The following is a 13,914-nucleotide window of genomic DNA, read 5'->3' as shown; positions in this document are numbered from 1 at the left end:
TTGACCTCACTTTAATTGGTGGGGCTCTAAATTCTGCACAGATGTTATTACTGTGAATTTAACTTTATATAGCAAGAAATTCGGGGCTGCCATATGCTGTCTTTTATGAGCTTGCAGTTTGCAATGAATATCCATGACTAATGCCTGTGACCCAGGTAAGCCCGTGATTAGGGAAGGTAAAAAGTTTACCAAACTTTATTCCAGCGCTCTCAGTAATTTCACCAACAACTAATGAACATATCTCCCCTGCCTCTGCGTTGGTACAAAAAAATTTGCTTAGATCCTCTTAATCTATCTGTCAACATCTAGTGCCATTCTGGGACTCTCATGAGTCAGCCAAAATTTTCTACATTCATAGATTGCATATCAGAGGAGATGAGATGTTTTCCTCTGATATCCAGCATAAATCAGACTTTTTCATGTTTTTCTTGTGGTTTCTGATTGTGCTTGGGGGCTTTTTTTTTATTTTTGTTGAATAAACTGGGGCAAAACTTTCTGAAGGCTGGTAGGATCTAGCCAGGTGCTAAATCCAGAGTTCAAGTACATACACTAAGTCTAGACAGAAGTAGAAAACCAGAGATACATGGAAAATTAGGAAAAACTTAATGAACTGTGATCTATCGTAAAGATCCTTAATTTCATTCCACCCAACACCACGGCTTCAGTTCAGCTGAAGCTCCAAAAAAACCTGCTCACTGTTAGTGCACTTACTGCTCTCTCAAGGTCTAGGAGAAGGAAACATTATTTCAGCTAAAGGGAAAACTGGAGAGAAAAAAAAGTAGGAAAAAGCCAGTGGGTTTGAATTAGTCATACATATATTTGCAATGCAAAGTAGGAGAAAGTCTTCAATCAACAGAGAACTGAGGCTGTGGTGCCTCCTCACTGCAGGAATGGAGTCAGGAAACCTCAGTTACCCCAAGATGGAGCTATCCAGGCTTTCAAAAGTGATTACATGGAGTGCAGCAACAGAAACAGGCACCTGTAGATCAAAAGTCTTTGCCCAGTCTTATTTCCATGTCTCAGCCTTACCCCTGGTGAATACTTTGCCCAGCCATCAGCAAACAATAATAAATTCCTATTCACTGTCAATAAAATTTATCACAACCAGAAGGATAGGAAAAAAACCCTGAAAATATGAATAAATCTGAAGCACTACAAAGTTCAAGTTGCTGTTTAATAAGTAGGAATATTTTTGCAGCAGGTCCTGTGTTCCCAGCAGCTCTGCTCACATCTACGGAGTCAGCTCACGAAACAGGAATTGGAGTGTTGCTCTCATGAGTCACTCTGCTTGGAAACCTTTACATGTTTAAAAAAAAAAAAAATAAAATCCCCAATCAAAAAAAAAATCCATGTGTTAAAAGTATTTTAGCCAAGTATGTTATTTCTCTTAAATATATAACAAAACACAACTGTCCTCAAGGTAAATATCCTCTGTTTTATTACTTTAGATCACTTTTCAGTGCTGTAATCATGTCATTAGGATTACAGTTCCTGGCTCCAGAAGAAATAACCACCTAACTATAAAATTCTGGTTTCCCAGTCTATTTTAAGGGGACAACCAGAGGTCAGCGGGTCTGAGCCCCTACCACTGAAACCAATGGCAGTAGGTTCAAGTCTCCTGCTCCACAGTGTGTCCCAAGGAGAATTTTTTTTTTTCTCAGCTGTAGTTTCTAACAGATGTTCAGGCAACTCATGTCATTCTTCTGAACTGAATTAGAGAACTGTGTCAGGAAAAAAAGTGTGGACAGTCTGTGTCACCCACAGATGCACCAGCAACATTCCTGCTGGTGCCACCAGGGGCTTTTGTGTTTCTGCTGTTCTCTTTTGTAGCCTAAAAAAATATTGAAATGGAGGAAAAGTGAATCTCCTTCCTTTGCCTTATAGGTGGAAATGGATTTGAACAATAAATCATTGAAATCAATCTTCTACAGGTCTGCATGAGGCCACCACAGTGACTCTGGCTTTTCCTCTGAGACATTTTACCTTACTGTGCAATATCCTCAAGGATAAGAGCTCAAAACCTTTGGTTTCAGCCTATTATAGCTAGAACAGCCTTACAGTGTGGGAATTCCATATTTCATTTCTCATAACATATTGTAATGCATTATGTTTTATTTTCACTACCTCTGGAGCCAGGAAAGTTGCATCTGTCATGAGTAACTTCTGCAAAAAATAGGATAGTGGAGACCAAAGGATAACAAAAAAAGTGATTTCCCACTGAGAGACCTCTCCCTGCAACAACAGTATTCATCAATAATGGTAATACCAAGTGGCAGAAAGACACAAATGTCCTTAAACTACCTTCATTCATCTCTACACTGTTTTCTTGTCCCATCCTGCAGACAAAATTTGGATCTGCCTTGTGGGAAGGTGCCCTCCCAGGTGGTCCATATGTGGGCAAAATCTATATCAATGAGAGTTAAATAACATGTCCATAGACAAAGTCAGCTCAGCATAACCCCAAGAGGTGCTCAAAGCTACTTTTAATCCCAGGCACCTCAGCTCCTGCTGGGCTTGACAGGCCTGACCTACCATGGATGTGCAGATGAGGACTCCAACGGTCCTTAAATAAAGTATTTATTTATTCTTTTTCTAAGAACAAGGTTGTGGGCATACTTCAATCCCCTTTCAAGGTGATTTTTAGCACTCCAGTGTATATTTGCTGTGTTTCCTGAGGTCAAATCAGTGGCAGCTTTAATTGCACTTACAAGGAATGTTGCTAAAATGGGCACAGAGTCCTAAACTCAATGTTTTCTTCATTATTTTGCAACTTTGGGAGCCTGCCAACATCGTTGTGAGATTTGGCATGCACTTACCTGGAAAGAATGAGGCTTAATATTTCATTTCAGCTTTGCAAGGTTTTCTCCTCCCGCCAAAAAAAAAGAGCAAGCATAGGAATCAGAGACACAGGCAAAGGGCAAAGCTGGTCCCTCTGGTGTTGGTATAGATTAAAATGGCTCTGCAAGGTTCTGGGGAGCTCTCCTGGAAGTCAAGAGCAGCTCCACCACAAGTGTCTGCGCCTTTAGCAGCTGCTTCTCCACTTTGCAAATTCCCTGTGTGCACAGGGAATGTTTCTACCTCCTCATTCCAAGGGCTGGATTGGCAGGTCACAGAATCATTAAGGCTGGAAAAGACCCCTAAGATCATCAAGTCCAAAAATTAAGAGGTGAGAGGTCTGTCAGGCTTGGAGGTGTGAACTGCAAAGGCCAAGCTGAGCAGCTCACCTGCAGCCTTAAAGCCAGATCAGTGTTTAACTCCTGCTTTAGACCTTTAATAGAGAAAATAACCCTCAGACAGCTGTCACTTGGTGCTTGGAACCCATAAACTACTTTTTTGTTGATTATTTTAACGTAAAAAGTTTTGGCAGCATCAAAAAGGGGCGTGGAAATAAAGGTTACCACCACCCATATCCCACAAGAGCTGCTGTCCATCAATATCTTGGCAGAAGATACTAGGCCAAGTTGGACAGGGCTTGGAGCAGCCTGGTTTAGTGGAAGGTGTCCCAGCCATCGCAGACAGGATGGGAGAAGGTGAGCTTTAGGGTTCTTTCCAAACGAATCCATTATGTGAGTCTGTGAAGTCAAGCTTCTGCTTTCCTGGGTTGCTTCAATAAGGATTCAACCCACCCATGCAGGTTTCCCTTTTACTGGTTTAAAACAGTAAAAAAACCCTTTTACTGGTTTAAAACAGTTATAGGGCTGGGGGCCCTCTGGAAAGTCATGGCATTGGAGCTGGGTTTTTTGTGGGCTGGGATGGTACTCACACAGTGAAGGGGATGCTTGGAGTTCCTCAGGATCCTGCACCAGGAAAGGGAGACCCACTGCAGAGCCAAGGAGTGGATCCTTCCTCCTTCAGGACGCTTTGAACTGTTGAACAAAAACATTTTCCTGGTTAGATTCCCAGAGCTGTGCTTCCCCCATCCACCATGTCCGACTTTCTCCATGCAGGCTGCAAAGACCAGCTCCTGACTCAAGCTAAAATAACCTACCAGGCCTACAATTTAAGCAGAGCTATGCCAAAACCCTTCTGTGGATCTGCTCTTCCCTCTGCAGCCGCCCCACTGAAAGGATTCAGCTATTTGGGAAATGAAACACTGTTCCCTGGGAATAAGGATGTCAGATACCTCTTCCAAGGGAGGGATGCCTCAGTGTATTTTGGTTAAATATTTTAATATCAGTGACACTGGTAGGAAATGGGAACAGGTAAAACTCTGTGAGGCGTGTAACTCAGGAATGGGAGTGTGACAGCAGGAGCTGGCATGGCTGTCACCAGCCCCAGCAGAAAACATTCCCTGGGGACCTGAACCCTACCAGCACTCCTGACCCAAAGAGTTAAATTCTGCCATGGTGTAAATTCGCAGCATTTTTGACTGAATCCCATAAAAGTAAATCAGTGTAAGTGAGGCCAGGCTGCAGCCTGACAGTCCTGCAGGACCAAGGCTGGGAACAAGGGAACAGGGATTGTGGCAGCTCCAGCCACACTGGTGGCAGAGCACGGAGTCAGCCAGGGAGCAGCTGGGAGGCTGCCAGATGGGCAATGAAAGGGGCACAGCCAGAGCCTCAAAAAAAATAGGTTTTTAATTGTAGGAAATTTTGCAAGACATAAAGTTGAATTTATTTTTTTTTTTTTTTTTAATTTTTGCTCCGGCAGCAGAAATGTAAATGCTGCCGTTTGCACAGAAAAGGGTTTTTTTTTTTTTTTTTTCCTAAGTTGTTGTTGAGAGGCTGTGCTTAAAAAGGGGCTAGTATTAATCATCTCTACGTCAGGCAAGTTTAAAGGGGCACATCAGGCAGCTCCTTGGAGGAGCTGATGGACAGGGCTCTGTTTTGCTGCCTGGGTTTTTTTTTTTCCAGAGCGGGTATCAAATGGGTCCACGTGGCATGAACAGAACATAGCTCCAGATGGGAGAGCAGTTCCCATCTCTTGCAGAGTAAATCTGCTGTTTGAGACTATATTCTATGACTGAAATTTTATACATATGACTTTGTTGGAGCTGGGATCTCTTCCTTTGAAAATGTGCTACAATAATAATTGCATTTACCAGTTGCCAGTCCTCGCAAAACGCGTTTTTTCTTTTCCCTGTTCGGATTGTGAAATTAATTGTCTCTAGCTAATATAATTAAAAACAAACACTTTGGATTTCAGCAGAGGGAAAGGGAGAAAGAGAAGGGGGGAAAAAAAATAAAAAAACCCAACTGCAGCCCTGATTTTCTATTGACAACAAGAAAGCCCTGCCATCCCTGAACTGTTTAATTATTGAAATGAACTGTAACAGTACACTGGATTGTTGCCGAGGTCACCGAGTAGTCCTGGATGTGGAGAGGAAAGCAGCAGCTCCAAGAGCCCTGCAACGCCCCAGGCTCCGGGTGAAATCCCACACACTTTTTCTCAAGCATTCAGGCTCTGATAGGTAGCCTGATAGCACGGCCCGTTTGCTGCTCTTACAGAGGTCCGACGGTGCTTGCTTGTTTTAAGACGAGCCAAACTATGCTCTGGTGACCACCGTGACGCTGTGATTCCCATGCCCTATCGCATTCCTCTTTCTCAGATCCCAGGCTTTTTTTTTGCCTTTTTTTTTTTTTTTTTTTTTTTTTTTTTTTTCTCCCCCTACGTGCAGTCCAGGATGTAGACAAATGAATTCCAAGTGACCTATGTGGGGGTGGACTCTTTGGAAACAAACAACAAAAATAAGATATCTCCTGTCCTCACTTTTTCATTTGCTGGTTCCCTGGATACAGTTTATTCGTGGCAATGAAATACACATTGTGTCTCTGGAGTTAGATCCAGCAGCAACATCTTTACCACCCCCTAACCTTGGCTTTTTTTTCTTCCTTTTTTTTTTTTTTTTTTTTTTTTTTTTTTTTTTTTTTTTCCTTTTCTCTTCCTGATTTCCTATTTAAGCCTTTACAAAAGACATTTTGTTTAACATTATCTGCTCCTTTGGAAGTCAGGCTGCCCTCTAAAGCCTATCATATCAAGGCTTGCTATTGATTTATACAATGTTTTTTTTTAACTGGAAAAAGTTTAGGAAAGTGGAAGTTTTGTAAAAAAAAAAATAAAATCTGTATTTGCACTGACAGGAGGATCTGCTGGACAAATAATGACTCTGTTTGCAGGGAAAGGGAAAAACTTGTTTGGAATCTTTTATAGTGAAGAAAGTCCTGTAGATACAAAAACTGCAAAAAAGAAATAAAACTGCATTTGCGGAACAGACAATAAACATTTCAGATTGCTTTACAGCGCACTATTACATGCAACCGTCTTGCTTAAGTAGGCATAACATTTTTCACAGTATATATTTAAGGGGTTTTTTAATGGGGTAAATTAACAGCAGGGAAATACAGCTCTTAAAGGGAGGGCAGAAATAATTTCTGCCACTCCAGTGGTCTCATAGGTCACAAAAAAAAAAAAATCTTTTAAAAATGGCCAGAAAAGTGCAATGCATGGTCAAGCAGGAACAGCCTCCAGCTCACCCTGATGCTCATGTTGTGGGCTGCACACAGAGCCCACGAAAAAACAAAAGCCAGGAGTGAGCCCTAGGATCAATTTTGGCCCTGGAGGCTCTGGGGAAGCTGCACTGGTTTCCAAAAGTGTTTCTAGCACACCTGTGGAAGATGCAGCTCTGCAAACTGGTGAGAACAGCACTGGGAAGAGGTTCCTGCTGTGAGACCTTCCTCCTCTCCCTGCACCAGAACTTCTGGAGCATCCAGGAACCACCAGCCCCTGTTGCTGCTGTCAGAGTCAGCCTGCCCTCCTCACCACAGCCCAGTTATCAGATTGCCTGGGTCACCACAGCCCCTCCTGGACCTCAGCCATGCTCCAGAGTGGCTCTGGGGGACAGTAAGCTGTGCAGTGACATCCCCTGCCAGGCTGCCAGCCCTGCTGCTTCAACAGTGGGACAACGAATAATGGGGAAAGAGCAGCACTGTGTTCTTTGTCTCCATTAAATTGGTGGTGTCCTTCAGTCCTGGGTGCTGCAGAGCTCTCCTGGCCGTGCACAAGGCAGAGCTCAGAGTGGCAGGGTCCTGCCTGGCAGAGGGGTCTCAGCACCTCTCCCCTGCCCCTGGCTCCATGGGCTGATGGGGAACTGGGTTTGCCAGATCACAGAACTCCAGAAATCGTTGGCATGGAAAGGACTTTAAAGCCCACTTCATTCCACTCCCTTTCCATGGGCAGGGACAGTTTCCACTCTCCCAATATTTCCACTGTTCCACTGTCCTTGGGCACTTCCAGGGATCCAGGGGCAGCCACAGCTGCTCTTGGCACCCTCACAGGGAACAATTCCTTTCTAACATTTAATGTAACCCTGCCCTCTGTCAGTGCAAAACCATTCCCACTTGCCCTATCACTCCATGCCCATGTGAAAAGTCGCTCTCCAAATATTTGGCTAATTTTTTAAGCAGTCCAAAGGAAATGAGGAAAAACTGATTTTTATTATTCCCTATGGAGTAACAACTTGCTCTGTTCCCCAGTTTACTTTTACCTCCTTGGAAACACACACACTGTTTGCTCCAGATGCTCCCACCAGTGGCTGGGTCCTCGTGGGAGCTCCTTCACCTTCCCTGGAATATGCAGAGTTTCCACAGAGGCTGATCTCTTTGCAGATTGTGTGCACTGAACTAAGCAATTTAACAGTTAGTTCCCCCAGGTAGCCAGTGACCACTGTGTGTCTATCTACTTAATTTGACAGTTAATCTTTGATAGTCATTTTAGATTAACTTTTTTTATCTTAAAAATCAGTAAGCAACTTCCTTCTGGTTCATTTTTCTTTTTATTTTTTAGCTTTTCCACATATTTCCAGTGGTCATCTTGTCTACTGAATTTTTTCATCTTTTTTCAATGCATCACTTTGGGAATCAGAAGTGAGGGGAGGAAGGAGACTTGCTAAGAAATTGGAAAACATTTTACATTTTTTAAGTAGGTAAGATTAAGTGTTTGTGCCATAGTTTACAATTATAATAAAATAAATCTAGAAACTATTTCATGTATGAGAGCATGTGCATTAGAAAACATATTTCTGTAACAGATAACCATCTTCTGAACACTAGAATGTTGGTAATTTGTCAGTTTTTCTTTTAATTAAAACTGTGTATATAGTTCATGCTCTGTTTGATTCAGTGTCAACATTTTGGATGGGGGCTAAAACTGATTTCCTCCTAAACCTTTGCATTTCTCAGGACAACTGATGAAGTGTGCCTTAACATTAAGCTCATGAACCCGTGAGGTTTTGCCTGTTTCAAGATCAGTAAATCAAGAGATATTAGAGCAACAGCCCTGATAAGACTCAAGACTTCTAACACTTGTGTAAATGATCTCTTTACCAAAACTGCATCCATTTTTCCTCTCAGACAACCTGTTTTAATTCATTGCATCATTACCAAGCTGGTCCACTGTAAAAATGAATTAAAATTATGCTAGTTAGGAGTTCAATTCTGAACATTTTTTCTCAATGCAACCCATGAAACATTTAAAGTATGTTGTTTTGGTTTTTTTTTCTTAACAACAGAAAAATCTGCCTGATGTTTCTCTAAATAATTTAAAAAAAAATTATTTTTTAAATTTTCAGTCTTCCTTTCTGAAAATATGAAAACTTGCATGATCTGGGTTGGACTTTAAATATCATCAAGTTCCCACCCCTGCCATGGGAAGGGACACCTTCCAGTGAGGCAGGTTGCTCCAAGCTCCATCCAACCTGGCCTTGGACACTTCCAGGGATCCAGGAGAAGCCACAGATTCTCTGGGTGCCCTGTGCCATGACCACACCACCCTCACCTCCCTCACCTGAAAGGATTTTTTTTCCATATATCCAACTTAAATTTCTCCTCTTTCAGTCTGAACCCAGCACTCCTTGTCCTGTCACTACATTCCTGATGAAAAGTCCCAGATCTGGGTGAGTTTGGAGCTCAGCCCTCCTGAGTGTCACACACAGAGGGGAAATACCCACCACATTCCTCAAAAACACATCTCCCCACATTGAGCTCCAAGCCCCAGTCCCTCTTACCTTGCCTATTTTATTAAATACTCGTGGCACTCAATAAAATTAAAACATCAGTGAACAAAACAGATCCATATGAATTTTTCCCCAGGGATTAGGAATGGAGAGGAAGCACATCTGGTACAGGAGAGTCGTGCTGCTGACTGTGCTCAGCTGCCCCACTGATAGGTGAGTACAGCCATAATCTCATTTATCTGCAGTGTACCTGAGTGCTTCTTGGATCAAAGCCTGGGGAAGGCAAAGGAAAAGACTGAAAAATGAGAAAGCTCACTCTAAAAAGATGGCAACTTCCAGATGTAGTCACCATGGCAGTGAGGTGCTTGATTCCATGGGAATTACCTCAAGACAAACACAGAGAGAATTACTTTGGACAGGATGTGAGGAAAAGCACACCATGAGAAAGAGGAGCAGATGCATCTTTCAAGCTCAGTATTCCTCCTGCCTCTAACTTCACATGCCCTTTACACAGCCTTCTACTAATTTTTCTACACTGATAATCTATAGAACCTAATTACACAAAGTCTAAAAAAGCTCCTCTACGAAAGGCATAATGCTGATATCTGAGTCACGAGCACAGTTAATGTAATCTAACACATATTGCAGGAACCTACTGCACACAGATATTACCAATTAGCACATGATTTTAACAATCAACATTCATGCAATTAATAGAACACTTCATATTCCTTCTAATTTTGAGCTCTGCATGAGCATATGTTATCATGACGGAATGTGGGATCATTTATTTATACTGGAAGCAAGGCACCACATAGAAATCAGAGATGCTGAAAGTTAGCCTGAAAGTGAAACAGGCTCAGCTTTGCATTGAGGAAAGTATATTATTAATCTGACTCCTCAAAGTCGAACCTTTACCTTACCTTCTTGCTGATCCTTGCCCTTGGTGAACTTCTGGAGAGGAAACTCTATCCTGATTACAGCTGGGGAATACAACAATGTGTTCACCAATGAGCATTTCTCTCTAAAATTGAAACCTATAACTCAATCAGCACAAAAAAAAAAAAAAAAAAAAAAAAAAAAAAAAAAAAAAAAAGTAAATAATTATGTCTTGCTCATATATATATATATTTAAAGATAACAATAGATAGACACATTGTTTTCCATAATGTATGTATTATTTTGCTTTACTGTTTACGGGAAAGAATCCACTTACAGGACAGATGAAGGGTTGAGGTATACCCAGACTAAACCCAGATCCCCACAGCATTTAGCCACTAGCTTACATTGAACTCCATAGGATTTAGGCATTTGATACCTTTAGGATCCAGCCCTGTCTATTTTTCTGGCAGCAGAGGAAGCAGGGAACCAAATCCCTCTTTCCCAGAGAGGTTGCCAGCCTACCTTACCTGTCTCTCTCTCCTTCCTCCTTGGTGCTGACATCAGTAAGAAGCAGAGAGACCTGACTTTAGTTGCTGGAGTCCTAGATGTGTTCGTGGCTCATTAAGGAGATGAGATGCTCAGTAAAGAAGGTGTTTTTTGCACGTAGACTGCAAGATTCACGCTACACTGCTGCAGTGGCTGGAGCTGCCACATTCCCTGTCTGGCTCTGAGAAGGAGAATGTCAAAACACAGGGACTGTGTGAGCCTTCACTCCAGAACATCTCCACATCTCCAGCTGCCTGGTTCCAGAGATGTCCCTCAGCTGGTTCCTGCCACTGAGGACATTTCCCCAGCCAAACACATCCTTCAGGAGCTCCTCCTGGCAGCTTGGGCATACACGTGTGCCACCCCAGCACCCCACCATACCAACCTTCAGTTCAGGAAGGTCTCACCTCTGATCCTGCTCTCAGTACATTTTGGAGAATGTGACAAGGGAGTCACCAGGTGACTGCTGTCACCAGGGAGTCTCTTCCCACCTGAAGTGGGAGGTGGTGGCTGTCCCCTCTTTGCCTTTCCAGTGGGTCAGGAATAGCATCAGGCTCCCCTGGGCTTCTGCTTTGGGAAGAGCTCAAAGCCCAGCATGGGCAGGCTGTTGGTGCAGGGAATTCTCTCCAGCAGCAGGTACCAAAGCAGCTCAGACTGCAGATGTAGACTCTAAATCATTGTCTTTCCCTCTTCCAGGACAAGCTCCTGGGAGAATTTGGTTTACCACATATCTGACGTGTATTTATGAACAGGAGAAAGGCAGCCATTCTCTGGGTATAACTGTATTTGTAAAAAATGTCAGGGGAGTATTTATGTCTCCCATTACTGTCTCTCCCCTCATTGAGGGAGCCTTCACAGAAACATCACTTTTTGGGCTGCTGCTGCTCCAAACAAGGACAGATTACAGCAATCTACAGGTTGACAAAGAAAAGAGAGATCTCACCTGTGACTGCACCTCCCACGTTTATCTCAAGGGCTTTCTAAGCCAGTATTGGTAGAAAAAAGGTGGTGAACCCTGTCTGAAAGTTGGTGTGTGACTGTGCAATACCCACACTTGGAAATAAGGATGCAGTTCAGTCAGCCCTGATTTCAGTGACGACCAGGGGAGATTTACAGCTATAGACAAATGAGAGGGGGGAGAAAAGGAAGGTCTCAAATTCAGTTTGTCCAAGGTAACTTCAGTGAAGGTTACAGAACAACATCAGTGTCACTGATGGGATGGTAAACTAAAAACATAATGGCTTTTACACCGAGTGAATACATTAGCAGTGGCCTTCCTGCTAAAAAGAAATCAAGAGATACTTTTTTTTCCACCAATATCTTCAGTAAACTTTCATTTTTCTTAACCATTATTTTTACTGAAGGCTTTACTGCGCAAAGGATCCAGGGGGAACAGGAAATCACATAATGGTGCAGGTTGGGGAATTCTCTAAAAATACGTAACCATGGCACCCTTGTCATTACCAATCAAGTGTTCTTGATAAAAAGTGAAGTAATTAGCCTTTGAGAGGAGCATAAAGCTAATTAAAAATGACAACTTAGTCATCTCAACAAACAACAGCACAGAGCCAGTCCAGAGTTCTAACTATAGCACAACGTGATAACCTGACCTGCCACAACCACTTGTCTTCAACCTCTTAAAAGAAACCACAGTTTGTGAGAGTGAAACTTTGATTACCTCTTCCTTAGTTTTAAAATTTAGATTTGTCTCGTGTCCCATCCAATATTTCTGCTTGTTCCATGAGCTTCTTAGTCTTTTTCTAAGAGAGTTTTGCCCAACTATCAGAAATTTTTTCCAAGTGAAATGATGGAAATTCGTGTAGTCTCCTGAAAGGAGATGACAAAATGTGAAGCATGAACATATGCATTGTCAAAAAAATTCGCAAGTTGCGAATGAGTTTAGTCTCAAAACAAAGTTGCTTGCTCAGAATTTATAAATAATAACCAGAAACAAAAAGAAACCACTGGTCTCTCACTTATAGAGCAACTGGGGTTCTGTCCTCTCACAGGTGGTAACAACAAGGTTTTGATTCAGTTCTACGGAGCAAGAATGAATATTTCTTCTTTTCTTGCCCTACAAAAATCCTTGAGGAGGACACATTACCAGAAAATCATTGCAATACCACCGTATTTCTTAGCAGGTGTATTTACTCATATTGCAGGTAGAGAAGGAAACAACTTGTATTTTCATGGAATCAAAAAATTACTAGTGTTGGAAAAAAACATCCCCTGCCATGGGCAGGGACACCTCCCACTATCCCAGGTTGCTCCAAGCCCTGTCCAACCTGGCCTTGGACACTTCCAGGGATCCAGGGGCAGCCACAGCTTCTCTGGGCACCTGTGCCAGGACCTCAGCACCCTCATAGCACCTCAGCACCCTTTGATTCCTTCCCAATCTCCCACCCAGCCCTGCTCTCTGGCAGTGGGAAGCCATTCCCTGTGTCCTGTCCCTCCTTCCCTTGTCCCAAGTCCTTCTCCAGCTCTTCCAGAGCCCCTTCAGGCACTATTTTTAAATCTTTCCCTTTTCAAATCACCAGATTCTACTAAATATTTCCTGACATAAACACATACATATATTACATATGTATATGTAATTAAATACTTCAATTGCAGCCAGCAACCTGTGGCAATGTATTCCTTAAAGCTGAAAGTTCATTCTCTTTAAGAATTACACTTCTGGAATCACAAAATCCTTAAAGTTAGATGCAAGCCCTGAGTTTATCAAGTCTAACCAACACTCTAACAATGCTGAAGTGCCCTAACCTAAGGTATGTACACAAAACAGAGCCTTCACAAATTTTGACACAGCTCCTAAGCTCATACTCACAGGGTTGGAATTATAAAGGATAAACCAGAACTGTGATGGGCCAAGCCCAAACGCTGGCTCCTCACCAGGTCCTGCTGAGTGATGCTGAGACTCCATCACACTGACAGACTTCCCTCAGGCAGGAAATACAGATGTGATCCTCAAAACAAGGATTGACTGGAATAGGAAAAGAGGTAGAAGAGACTGTGGTTAGGTTTTGAGTATCCTACACTAATCTTTCACTACAGTTTCAGTTCCTGCTTGCTGGGAAGGTTGGGAGAGTGACTTAGAGAAGGCCTGAGGCTGCTGAGATGCAACACATCGGAAGCACCCCATGGAACAGAGTGATTGCAATGCAATGCAAGAAGTGAAAACTTAAGCTCCTTTGACTTACAGTGTATATGAATATACTAGAGGGTAAAATACTTACAGATGTGTATCTAGGCCAAATAAAAAGCCCTTGCAGAGACAGGGAAATATGTACCTTGTGCTGCGCTGCTGGCAGCCCGAGGAAAGCTGGAAGCAGAAATAAAATGTTTGCTTATACTCTGAATAAACGTTGGATGAAAAGAAACTTTGAGCAGTCGTGAAGTAGATAAAGACCTTGATCCTGCTCTGTAATGCTTAGTAAGACACAGCTCAGGAAGGCCAGCTCTGGCTTAGGGAGGAGAGTCTCCCTAAGCCTCCTCCACAGCCGGTGGAGAGAGGGATCATCCATCTCGGGCTGGAG

The 13,914-nt window shown here is 42.7% G+C and overlaps 1 long non-coding RNA gene across 1 annotated transcript; it reads right to left on the bottom strand.

The window, feature by feature from the left end:
• Window positions 1-1,153: 1,153 nt before the first annotated feature.
• Window positions 1,154-13,365, bottom strand: LOC136363872 (uncharacterized). Its single transcript, XR_010744077.1, has 7 exons — window positions 13,271-13,365; window positions 12,057-12,205; window positions 11,322-11,494; window positions 9,874-9,974; window positions 3,764-3,866; window positions 2,302-2,404; window positions 1,154-1,296 (listed from the first exon to the last, which is right to left on the bottom strand). It is a non-coding gene; the product is annotated as an uncharacterized lncRNA (long non-coding RNA).
• Window positions 13,366-13,914: the final 549 nt, after the last annotated feature.

The sequence above is a fragment of the Sylvia atricapilla genome, chromosome 7, assembly GCF_009819655.1.
Source record: "Sylvia atricapilla isolate bSylAtr1 chromosome 7, bSylAtr1.pri, whole genome shotgun sequence".
Taxonomy (NCBI): domain Eukaryota; kingdom Metazoa; phylum Chordata; class Aves; order Passeriformes; family Sylviidae; genus Sylvia; species Sylvia atricapilla.
The sequence above is the reverse complement of the archived record's forward strand: the minus strand, read 5'-3'. Positions and strand labels throughout refer to the sequence as shown.